We start from the raw sequence: 12663 nt of genomic DNA, 5'->3' as shown, positions 1-12663 counted from the left end.
AGCTATCTCTCCTGTAATTCTTGTTTGTCAGCTTGTGAGCCTGAAAGAAGACTGATTGACTAAAAGACTGAGATCAGGTTACTAAACCCAGTGAAAAGGTGGCATCTAGATCTCTGATGGGACATCTCTTAACTTTTTGCAACATAAAATTACAATTAAAAAAAATAAAATAAATTTCTGTAAATTGATGAGGGTTTTAAGCATTTTGTTCTGTTGTAATACACACTCTAACCACTAGGTGGAATCACATTTCAATATATCAGAGATACAACTGAAATGCCACTGAATATTATGGGCCTGATCTTCAAAAAGGTTTGCGTGTACAAAACCACACGCAAACCTATTTGTGTCCACAAAACTGATCCAGAACCCAGGTGGCAATCGGACTGCGTGTGCAACATCAGTGGAACTGCAGGCGCAAACTTTTTAGCATGTCTGCCTTCATGAATATACAAAACATATGACAATGACCCAAACGCGCAAATTCACTGGAGGAGGATATGCAAATGTCATCCCTTACCACCCGCGGTGCAGTTTTTGCATGTGGATTTAAAACTTCAGGTACTAACTGTGATGCAAAAATGTCTTGCTGTCACTTTGGCCAGAAGGAGGCAAAGATAGGATGACAGATGACAGGGAGAGAATCTTCTGTACATGTGCCAACAGATTTGGGTAGGCAAAAATAAAAATAATAAAAATAGATGCTCCAGCAGACTCTTTAATCTCTCCGGACCCGATAGAAAGGTCATGAAAGAGTACATTGAGGATTCTTTAGCATCTGGGATCATTCGTCCGTCTACCTCCCCTGTTGGCGCCGGATTCTTCTTCGTGGGTAAGAAGGACGGCACATTAAGACCTTGTATTGATTATAGAGGATTGAATCAAATCACTATTAAAAATAAATACACACTACCACTTATTGATTCCACACATGAACAATTACATTTTGCCAAGATCTTCACTAAACTCGACCTGCGCAATGCTTACCATTTGGTCCGGATCCGAGAGGGTGATGAGTGGAAAATGGCTTTCAAAACCCCCCTGGGACATTTTGAGTATTTGGTTATGCCTTTCGGGTTGACTAATGCACCCGCTGTTTCCAGGCTCTTATTAATGATGTTCTTCGTGACTTTCTCAACCTCTTTGTTTTCGTTTATCTGGATGACATTTTGATTTTTTCCCAGGACATAGAACAACATCGCCAGCATATCAGAACAGTTCTCCAGAGGCTTTTTGAGAATCAACTCTTTGTTAAAGCCGAAAAGTGCGAATTCAGTGTCACATCTGTGTCTTTTTTGGGTTTTATTTTTGAAGCAGGCAAGTACAGAATTGATCCCGAGAAAACCAAGGCAGTGGCAGAGTGGCCTACTCCAACTGATCGCAGGCAACTTCAAAGGTTCTTGGGATTTGCAAATTATTATAGGAGGTTTATAAGGAACTACAGTCAGGTCACTGTGTTACACCCCTGAACATAGGGGAGAAAGAATCACGCGAGTGATTACTGGTTGCTTCTCTCTTGCAGTAGTTTAATGCAATTAAATGAACATAGGTTTTTTTACATTTACTGCTCAATGTCACACAGTGGATGAAAAAGCTTATTAATAAACCAAAATAATAAACTGCTTACTATTCACTTTTTAACATGTTTCCTCACAAAATAAATGATAATGGGCACATTCCTATTCCTAGCTTCTCCCGCTAGCTTAACAGTCATTTCCTAGTACACAGCTCAGACACAGAAACGTTATGTCTGACTTCACCTAAAACTATGATAAAATTCTTCTAAATCTGACAAAACAACGAAGGGTTATATATAAATGTCTTAACCAATGTACATATTACAAATATATCACATTTTGGTCACCATTACCTGAACATAGGGGAGAAAGAATCACGCGAGTGATTACTTGTTGCTTCTCTCTTGCAGTAGTTTAATGCAATGGAGGAGAGAGCCCCATAGTGGAGAATGGAGCCACTACCAATCGATCCCAGGAAAGGCTTACTAGCTGATTCCTGATGCACACATCGCCATTCCCTTGAATGAAATTACATTAATTCAACATGAAACCTCACTTTTTAACACTTTGTTTTACTGTATTTACATTGTTGTTTAGGCTTATGCTTATTAATATGAATGAATATTTATGTAACCCTTTTTACTGTCAACTCTTAAGTATGAAATCAATGTATGAGTACAGCTATATAAAATCTTTTAGTACCACATTGGGGGTACAATAGTAGTCTTTCCAACCTGTCACAACTGCACCTCTCACTCAACTCACCTCCTCTCTGTAAACGTTCCATTGGACTCCTGAGGCAGAAAGGGCATTTGGGGAATTAAAGACTCTATTTTCTTCAGCACCCATATTGACCCATCCTGATCCATGTGCACAATTTATTGTAGAGGTTGATGCTTCTGACATTGGAGTAGGGGCTATTTTATCTCTATGATGTGGGCAACCGTGAACAGTTAGTCATCAAGTTGGCGCTTGAGGAATGGTGGCATTGGTTAGAGGGTACTGAAGTCCCTTTTCTCATTTGGACTGATCACAAGAACCTCTCCTACATTCAAAATGCCAAGAGACTTAACCCCAGACAAGCCCGTTGGTCTCTGTTTTTTGCTCGTTTTCATTTTTCTATCTCCTACAGACCCGGTTCCAAGAACATTAAGTCTGACGCTCTCTCTCACAAGTTCTCTCATTCTGACCAACCTAAGACTGAAGCTTCCATCCTACCGGATTCTTGTATTGTGGGCGCCCTCACCTGGGCCATTGAAAAGGACATCAGGGAGGCACAGAGGTCCGAACCTGACCCAGGTACTGGCCCAGTGGGCAAGCTGTTCGTTCCCAACTCTGTTGTCAATAAAGTTCTGGATTGGGTGCACAACAATAAATTGACTTGTCATCCTAGGGTGACTCGTATGATCGCATTTACCAAAAGGTATTTCTGGTGGCCGACTATGAACCTCAACATTAAAGATTTTGTTGCAGCTTGTCCCACATGTGCTCGAAACAAGAACACTAATCAACTCCCTGCTGGTCTTCTTCAACCTCTGCCCACCCCTAGCCGCCCCTGGTCCCACATTTCCGTTGATTTCATCACTGGTCTCCCGCCATCTGATGGTAACACAGTCATCCTTACTGTTGTTGACAGATTCTCTAAAACAGCCCATTTTGTTCCTTTACCCAAGCTTCCGTCTGCATTGGAAACTGCCCAACTCCTGGTTCTCCATGTTTTCCGCATCCATGGCATACCTTTGGACATTGTTTCTGACTGAGGCCCACAGTTCATCTCGCAAGTTTGGAAGGAGTTTTGCAAAGCACTTGGTGCCTCCGTAAGTCTTTCGTCTGGATACCACCCCCAATCTAATGGACAGACAGAAAGATGCAACCAGGAACTTGAAGTCGCCTTGAGGTGCGTAATAAATGACAACACACATACTTCCTCTGCTACTGGTTTGTCCCCCTTTGAGGCTTCACTGGGCTATCTACACCCGCTGTTTCCCATTGTTGAATCTGACATCCTGGTCCCCTCTGTTCAGCATTATGTTTCCAGGTGTCTGGCAACAGACCAGGAGGACCCTCCTACGCACCCTGGAACAAAATAAGAGGTTCGCTAACCGTCACCGTTCTGCTGCACCTGTCTACCGCATCAATCAGAGAGTCTGGCTTTCCACCAGGAATATTAAATTAAAAGATACTTCTAGAAAGTTGGCCTCCCGTTTTATTGGCCCTTTTCTCATCGAGAGGATCATCAACCCATCTGCGGTGAGACTCAAACTACCATCTTCCATGCACATTCACCCTACTTTCCATGTTTCCCAGATCAAGCCAGTCTCGGAAAGCCCCCTGAGTCCTCCCACCCCCTCCTCCTGCTCGACTCATTGATGACCACCCTGCATATACGGTCAATCGTATCCTGGATGTTCGGCGTAGGGGGCGTGGTTTTCAATATCTTGTGGATTGGGCAGGATATGGACCTGAAGAGAGAACCTGGGTTCCCCGTTCTCACATCCTGGACCCTGCTCTCATCATGTCCTTTTACAAACGCCATCCTGAAAAGCGTTCTGGATTGCCTGGAGGCAATCGTTGAGGGGAGGGTACTGTAGGATCTCTGCTCCTCCCCTTCTGGTTGGTTCTGGCAGCTCATTGTCTGCAGCTGCAACGTATTCTCCTAATGAGCTCATGGGCTTCTTAAGGTAGCTGCTGATACAGACCTTTGCTGGAACATAACCTAAGTTATATGGACTCCTGTCTGCCTGCCTATCCGTCTGCCTGCCTGTCTGCCTGTCGACCTGCCTATCTGCCTACCTGCCTGCCAACATCTGGTAATACTCCCTCCTAAGGACTGCAGTGTAAATATTCTCATCAACAGTACTCTCTCTCTCTCTCTCTCCTTGGATTCCTGGGTTTACCTCCTCCTCCTCTGGCTTCTGGACAACTCCAACTCAAGATTCCTTAAACAAAGTCTACAGTAGAAATAAACCTCATTTACTGTCTTATCTTGTGTGCTGAGTCTGTTTCATCCTCTGGTTTTGTTCTAATTCGACTATCTAAGCAATTCATGATACATAAAGAATAAACCACAACTGTAAACTTGAACTTCGTGTTTGTAATTTCTTGAAGCTGTAACATTTTATTTTGTATTCTTATAGTAAAATATACAATACTTCTTTTGGATTTTACTTATGCACAACTATTGACTAATATGCACACATTTCCCTCTTTACATACACATTATTTTTGACAGCGTTCTTAACCCATAAATCTCTTTTTGAATCAGCTGATGAGTATTATTGGCTTAATTACTCAGATTAACCACACATTGTCTTTGCTGTACCTTTCTCCAAATGAACACAAGAGTTATAAAAATACTTGCAATACCAATCATTAGCATCAGAACAGACCATCTTCCATTTAACTGCATCGTGACCTTGAAGTGGAATGTCCTTTCTTCTGGTACTGAAAACAAACAGTTTTTTCTCAAAGAAAACAAATTATAAACAAAACTCATAAAACCTGCTGCCTCTCCTGAGTGGCTTCAAGCTGCCCTGTTACCAGTCTGGTACAGGTGGGCGGTCGTAGGAAGCTCCTCTAGAAATATATTTAGAAACAGGAACTCTAACCTGCTGGAAGTTAGGATTCCATAGTCCAACTAAACAACGGTGGAAATGAACACATTCAAATTTGTAATAATACCATAATGATAAATATCAAGCAATAAACATAAAAGTTAGATAAAAGCATCCAAGATTTCCTCCTCAGAGTCAGTCTCGCTGTCAAAGTGGGAGGAAAGAATCTCTCACTGTGGTGTGTGTGCAGTGAGGCAAATGACCTTATGATTTCTAACTTTCAGGCAATGCGATGCCCTTAAGTAGATTCTGAAATATCGTTGCACTGCCCAAGGGATTATTGCGCCCTTGTAAGAACAGTGTTCTTCAACCACCTCTTCAATCACTCGCCAGTGATCAGCTTATAGTTCTTTGTCTTGTGGTGGTCCGCTGTCCTCAAACCTTTCAAGCCGTGGATGATCCAGTTGGAAGATGACTTGTGTCCTGGAAGCCAGATGAAGCTGGAGGAGCTTTCCTGCAGCTTTCCTGCAGCTTTCCTGCAGCTTTCCTGGGTGTCTAGTAGGATCTGATATGGGCCATTCCAGCCCTGGACTTCCTGTGTTTTCTCCTAAATTCTCTGACCAGAATCCAGTCGCCAGGAATAAAGGACTGGAGGGTGGAAGTGGCTGTTTCTGGTAATGCAGCCTTCACCGTCTGTGAAACTTGAGAAAACACAGTGGACAGGTTTTGACAGTAAAACAACATCCTATCTTCACACAAAGATGTGGAAGAAAATGATCTTGGCAATATCCCCATGTCCAAATTAGGAGACCTGCCACACAGCACTTCAAAAGGACTGAGATTTGCCTGTGTCCTTTGTCTCAATCTCATATAAGTGAGAACAATAGGTAGAACCTTCACAACACTTGGCTAATTCTCAATTCAAAGTCCCATTCTCAAACCTAAGTGCTTAACTACATGAACTTCATCAAAACATCCAACAAAATCAAAAGAATTAATGTTCTGACTTCACCTGATATACTAGCAATGACCATCAGCTAAATATTCTGAATATCAAAAATGTGACATGATGTTTGAGGAAGGTCTGATTACAGGTCAATATTTCATAGTTTCAGAAAACCCAAAAAGAATTTCAAAAATGGTCTAATCTGTAGAGATATAAAATTTCACAAAAGAATCAACACCATAATTTCAGAGAGGTTTTCATAATGTGGTCTTAGGGAGCTATGCACCATTTATAGAAACAAAGTCCAACGTCTCTCTCACATTGTCACTAAGTCTTCACTGGAGGTCTGAGCTACCCTTTTTCCCATGAGTGCTAAAACTTTTGGAACCCCATGTTACTTTATTCTGACATTCCCCTCTTCTGGCGCAGGGTCCAACCCATGAGACAATCCAGCAAAAAGTTTGTACAAAAATGTTCTAGTAACCAAGATCACATTACCTAGAACCAAAGAAATGAATTCTGACATAACTATGTGTCTCTATGAATTTAACGAAAGCAACATAAAGAAAATCCAGATGTTTTTAACTGCAATTCAGTTCCATTAACAACAAAACACAAACTTTAATTATTCAGTTCATTAATGTCTCACTTAGAAATTAGTCACATATCATCCTGATTTGTCTTGTATGAAGATGAGTATTAGATTAATGGACATCCAATGTAATTCAGATGCATAAACTCTACAAATTGAATCTAATAAATAATTCCCACCAAGTATGAAATCATAACTCAGATTCTTTATCAAAAATATATTCCTTACTTTTGCATATCTTGAACTGTCAGTTAGTTTAATGGTACCAGGGAAACTTTCAATCTAATAAATCACCAATGATTCTGCATGCAAAACTAATTCTTCAAACTAGTTTAAACTATTTCATTAACCTTTTAATAATAAAACACATAAATCTAAAAGTCATGCTATATCCTTAATCATTATACAAAAAAACATGTTTTTAAGGCAACAATCACTACAAGCATTTTGATTCTATTGTCTCTTAAACAATGTTAAAACTCAGGAAGGGAGGTGCTGAGCGTTACCATGACAACAAAGGTATGAACCAACCTGGTAGGTGGGCGGAGTCAGGCAGAACTAACCTCTGATTGACAGCTTATGGGCGGACCCACAGTTTCTTCATCCCAACCCATCTTAGTGAACCTTAAACTACAAAACTGTTAACATGAACCTACCTCAGAAACAAGCTGCTTCTTAACTCTCCTGAAAACTCAAAGTTTTAATTAATCTGGGATTTAGAAACATTATTCTAAACATGAATTATTGTTTCATGCAACATATAAACAAACATTCATTCCAACAAACAAAGACAAAACATCAAAGACAAACAAATGAACAAATTTGAAGCTTCAAGAATTCAAATAAATTTTTAACAATCTCTTTTCAGAATATGTTTTCTCAACCATATCTTTTAATGCTATAATTGATCAATTTTGTTATGACAATCGTCAGGATCCTTTTTAAAAATGAGTGCACATAGTCCAAAAAATCTCAAAGTATTTAGAAGCACAGCAACAGTTTTCTCTAACATGAACCCAAATTTACTGATGCTGAAACCTTTTGCTAATTCTTTGTACTGTAACTCTGTAATAATAATTACTACAATCCTGAGAGTTATTGTTATAATTCACTTTTTGTTTGGCTCAATTTGATCACAGCTGTATTGAAGAATTTCAGGTTAAATGCAAAGAAGTATTTTTAATTTAATTCAATTCAAATTCAAAGATACTTTATTGATCCCCGAGGGGAAATTAGAAAAGTCAGCATTGACATTTTTATGTTATACCCAAACTAAACAAAACTGCAGTGTTTGACTTAATCAGAAATTAAGATAAGAAGCTTGTCTCCAAACTGGACTTTTTCCCACATAATGTTTAAAAAAGAACAAACATCATTTTCTTTAATTTGGCTATTTAAATTTTGAGAGTTGGGGAAAACTTATTACTAGAACCCGTCTTTAATAATCCAAATGCTGATAAATGTTCCAATATTTTATCTCTTAGTAATCTGAAATTACCTTGTGTACCTTTGTACTCATATGTATTCTTTTAATCTTTAAACCCTAAGAAATCAAACAAGGAGACTTGAGTTTAAGCCGACCATCCTCTTACTGTTAAGAGAGCATTTATTTCTTTTCTTTTCCTAAAATAAAGGATTTTACTTGTCTTGATTCTGTTATAAAAATCCTAACCTTGGTTCCAAAACTAAACTCTTCAACCCCAATCTGTGTCCCCAGAGTAGAAATTTTTAGTATTATTGCATTTCAAAGCCACCAAATGACTGGAACTCATCATTGACTTAGATCTATTTTAATAGGTAATCGGTCTACCTTTAATTAAATATTATAATTTCATGGACCCAAAATCTATGGCTTACGGGCTTCAGGAGTCCAGGAACCACAAGTTGAGTACTACTGCATTGAACAATGGTGTTAACTTTCTGCAGAGATTGAAGGATTGGCTAAATATATTATTTCTGCTTGGACAATAATCAGATTTAAAATTATTAGTTCACAGCTCCTAATTTACCTCAGATCATATTTGCTTCTAACCCAGTTCATAAGAAGCTTCAGACAAACATTATGCTAAAAAAACAAGAACAAAAACCAGATCTGTTTTAAAATAAAGAAAAAGCATGCTTAAAAAAACTTGGTACTGTGGTGGAAAATAACTCCACGGTTCTGAAGGCCTTTTCATGCAGAGTCTTTTAGGAAGCATGAGATTAATTTAATTTTTGTGTCCAATCAGATTCTTTCTAAATAACCCAATTTTTTCATTCTCATTTTAAAGGTTTGTTTTACCAAGGAAAATGTGTTTAACAAAACCAATTACTTTCAAAAGTTTTAAAAGTTTTTAGCTGGTGATATCTTAGAAAACAACAAGTGTTTTAATATTTCTATGCAACACAGAACTGATTAGGTTTCCTTTCCTTCTCCAAAGGGAGAAAAAAGAACCTGCAGAACCAAACCTTTCATAGTTTTTGTCAGGACCTGATATAAGGTACAGTATAAATCAACACGCTGCATGAATCAGAAGAGGGAAGAAAAACCTAATATAACCTCTTCCAGCAGCTGCTGTGAAAAACAATGAATTTGTACTTTCCATAAGCGTCAGTTAACACTTGCGGACAAAAACTGCACCAAACTTTAAGTACTGTGTCAGAGACTGTATGAAGACCATCTGCAGTAGAACTAAGCCTGTTTTAATGAGGTCTCTACCCATTAGATTTATGGGATACAAACTCTGACAACAGAAAATAATATCTGAAGGAGAAACCCATCAGGTTTTAAACATGCGCTGGGTTTTAAAAATGCTCCTTCATGAGATCTGTCCTGAGAATAACATAGAAACACTTGGTTACTGCTGAGTTTTGGAGATGTTGTAACTTCCTCTGCTTTTAATAACTTTTAATAACTAGAATAATTGACCCTGAATATTCCACGACAAAAGAGAACTTGTTTCTCTAAAAGAATTAACTGGAAAGTATCAAATGAGTTAAGTTATCACCTTTTTAAAGATACTTTTCTAACCCTAAAATAATATTTTAATCCGCTATATCTGTCAACGTCAAGCAAGCGTCACATGAGCAGCGATTAATAAGCGTTCTTCATTGCAGAAAATAGGAAAAGATTTATGCAAATGTGTGTGTGTTTGTACGTTACCCCCATCAGTTTCTTAATCGCTCCAGAGTCAGACTGTCATGTCACACAGTCCTCTATCAGTCCAAAAAACAACCAGGCCCTTCCCAGGTCTGTTGATGAGACATTCAATCATTCTTTGTCCACTTTAACTTCTCCAGGAGGGAGAAAGAAGAAACTTTGCTCCGGTTTCTCTTCTGCCCGCATAAGATGCTTTCAATATAAATCCAGTGTATCGCTCTTCTGGCTCTTGCAAACAGCATGGATCGTTGTCCATCTCAGAGAATCTGGATTTTCTTCTGAGTTTCGTTTTTTTTTCTTGTAGAAAGTCACACTGCGATTTTCAACATGCAGGAAGGCAGATCTCTCTCTTTCAGGCCGTGCTGGAGAAGCGTCTCTGGTGGAGTAGCCATGGAGAAGGGCAGGTTTCTAAAATCCAGACTCAAAAACGCAGATGTTGAACTTAAATCCCATATATGTGTGTATTTGTGTGTTAGAGAGGCAGAAGAAAAGTTTAGTATAGGTTCAGATTTTGTACAAAGAAATATTATCAGTCAGTCAGTCAGTTGTCCACCTGCCTGTCACTTCCTTCCACAACATGAACTATAATCCTTTCTAAAACAACTTTCTTTTCAACTCTCTAATGTCCCTTTTCAATTTTACCTTCTTTTCCGACTGATCGCAATATTTAAGACAAACGAAACTTCCTTCAGGAAAGTTTTAACTCTTTAACCCCTTAATTGATGCACTCTGTGCTTTTTAATATTCTTCTTATGTTTTTTTTTTTTTTTTTCCATCAACTGTTTTACTTGAAACTTTTTAAACTATTTAACTTATTTACACTCAAACTTCCACGCTGTGAAAAACCAAACTTATCTTCCAAATTAAAGCACATTTAACACAATCATCTCCACTTTTTCCTTTCATTATTTTATAAATCAGAGTATGAAGAAGGAGACACCCCTGATGCCTCAAGGTTCCAGAACCATTTTTTTTTTTACCTGTTCAGCGGCACGTCTGCCGTCTGGCTTTTCTCCTTTATGAGGTGTAGAAAATTGCTAAAAACCACCCGCAAAACCCTGTGTTTTGCTTTATCTTATTGTTACCAATAAGAACCTCCCTGCAATTCCTTTTGCAGGGTAACTGGGCCCTCAGCTGATGTCCTCCCTCTCGCAACTCTGGAACCTAATTAATTAGTTAGGAGATGATGGTTAATGTGTAATAAAAATAATAATATACATTATATCATACAGAGCAACTTCTCACCCAGATATATTTGAAGACAAATAGTTCGGATCTAATCAGCCAGAACCCGCAGGCGGGCATGAGGACTCCCCTACCGTAATATGGAGGTGGACTGAGAACAACTCTCAGGCTGGCCAGGCGTCCGTGTCCCATCCTGCGGTCTCCTCTGGCACGTTAGATCCTGTTCGTGACGCTAAAATTGTTGTGGAATTTTCTTATCAAAGTGGGTAGAAGTTGACTCATAACAAGAGAAAATCCGGACTTTGTCTTATAAGTTTTATTCAAAGACATTCAGCGTTTGAAGACCCTGACACTGAGGTTAGTCAGTGAAACAGAGTCCCGATCAACATTTACACACAGTATTTATACCAGAACATGACAGTTTTATCTCAACTTTAAAGAGTCTGTGTTTTATGACTCCAGACCCTTCTCGGGTTCAGAGGTGACAAAGTTATCTGGGAACCCATCTGTCCTTCCCAACACATCATCCTAACTGTGGGTTTTAACCATTAAACTTCTGATAATGGTTTTACAGCTTCCTCCTCTAACACAGATGTTCTGAGGAGTGAGGTAACCTAAAGGTCATACATTTGGAACATTTAATAAAATAATTTCCATTACAATAGCAACATAAATATAGTTTGTTGTATGAGTTGCCAATCTGTAAATCATAGCTTTGATAATTTTAAAATATAACATCATATACCATATTTGGAAAGAATTTAAATTGAACATTTATGTAATTCAATTAAATTCAGTTTATTTATATAGCTCCAATTCACAACACATGTCGTCTCAAGGTTCTTCACAACAGTCAGGTTCATACATTCCAATTAATCGTAATCATTGAACAGTTCAGTCAGATTCAGTTATTTATTCAAATTGGATAAAAAGTTTTTCTATCTAAGGAAACCCAGCAGATTGCATCCAGTCAGTGACTTGCAGCATTCCCTCCTCCTGGATGAGCATGTAGAGACAGTGGACAGTCACTGGTGTTGACTTTGCAGCAATCCCTCATACTGAGCATGCATGTAGCGACAGTGGAGATGTAAGTAAAAATAAATTATTTTCCAATGATTTTACTGAATTCATTTTGTTTGTTTTGTCAATATTTTAACGATATTCAACGTGTTTGCGTGTTTAAATTGTTTTTTTGTTGACACTAAATCATTTTTCACTGTATAAACCCTCTCCTGTCATTTGTTCACATTTAAACAACATAATCAAACTGATGCAGCTCTGATTGCTCTGCAATGACACGTTACTGTCAATAATGCAATGTGTCTAGTTTAGTGACAAGGTTAAAGCATACACTGTCTTTGTCACAGCATGGAGACGCCACCTTTAAATGATGATTTTTCACCTGCTAAGAAGTGATTTTAGCACCTAGTTTGGAAACGAAGGGTTTAATCTGCCTTATAATGTCTTTATTTCTTTATTATTAATTATTTTATCAACACAGCACAGTGGGTCTTTTGCCTGATGTGTGATTAAAGTTAACAGGCTGTGCACTTGATCAGTTCTGTGCCCTTCGCCATGATCAGGTTTGTGCTTCAGCAGCAGATGATCTCACTGACAGCGATGGTGCTGTAAAGATCCAGATGCAAGCATAAAGTGTTGCAAGGAGTTTTTATGTCATGGATTCTGTTTGTGATTGGCTCCAAATCAGAACTTAGCTAATCCTACATAGC

This window comes from Girardinichthys multiradiatus, chromosome 14 (genome assembly GCF_021462225.1).
Source record: "Girardinichthys multiradiatus isolate DD_20200921_A chromosome 14, DD_fGirMul_XY1, whole genome shotgun sequence".
Taxonomy (NCBI): Eukaryota; Metazoa; Chordata; class Actinopteri; order Cyprinodontiformes; family Goodeidae; genus Girardinichthys; species Girardinichthys multiradiatus.
The sequence above is the reverse complement of the archived record's forward strand: the minus strand, read 5'-3'. Positions refer to the sequence as shown.